We start from the raw sequence: 790 nt of genomic DNA, 5'->3' as shown, positions 1-790 counted from the left end.
TTCTGACTGCACAATTTGGTATGTTGGAAAGAAATGCTTAACATTGTGGTTCTTAGATCCATTCCATTTTCTTTTGTCTTCAGCATTTTATATCAGGTTTTGGAAAAAAAATACATTAAAGATGCTTTTAATTGAACATTAATTCCTGATGTTTTTCTGTGGACCAAAGATTGCATCAAAGGCAACAATATATTCTTCGTTAATTTCAGAGCTATCATTCAGAAGAAATATTCATGGAAATATTTTTTTAAATTAATTTTGAAATATTTGAAGAAATTTAAATCTGGTGTAAATATTTTGGTTTGGTTTGGTCTGATCAACATTGTTATCTGTAGTACTATCAGATACTTCTGTTCACATTCAGAAGCAAACTAAAGCTTTTCAAATTTAATTTACCTGAAGCACAAATTTGCTTTTACTTTAGAGGTGCCTTTTTAATTTTGTTTCTTAAGCATCATATATGCCCCTTTATATTACTACCTGCAGTGCTTAGTATGCTCTGAAATAGAAGGAGCAATTTTATACAGAAAGTTATTACATTCTGCTGTTTTTTTTGCAATGGAGTAAAATAAACGAACCATACACTTTCAAAACTAGCTACTACATAGAGTGAAAAAAATATTCAGAAAGCCTTATTTTTAAATTGATAAATAACTCATTTTGTCACGAGAAAACAGATTATTTTACTTTATGCTACTTACTATATAAATAATAAGTACCTGAATGTTTTAAAAATGACAGTTTTTTTTTTAAATGTAGGCATATTTAACCAAAATATTTTTAATTAGAT

The sequence above is a fragment of the Pituophis catenifer genome, unplaced genomic scaffold, assembly GCF_029215685.1.
Source record: "Pituophis catenifer annectens isolate HBS135680 unplaced genomic scaffold, rPitCat1.0.hap2 SCAF_6, whole genome shotgun sequence".
In the NCBI taxonomy this organism is placed as follows: Eukaryota; Metazoa; Chordata; class Lepidosauria; order Squamata; family Colubridae; genus Pituophis; species Pituophis catenifer.
The sequence above is the reverse complement of the archived record's forward strand: the minus strand, read 5'-3'. Positions refer to the sequence as shown.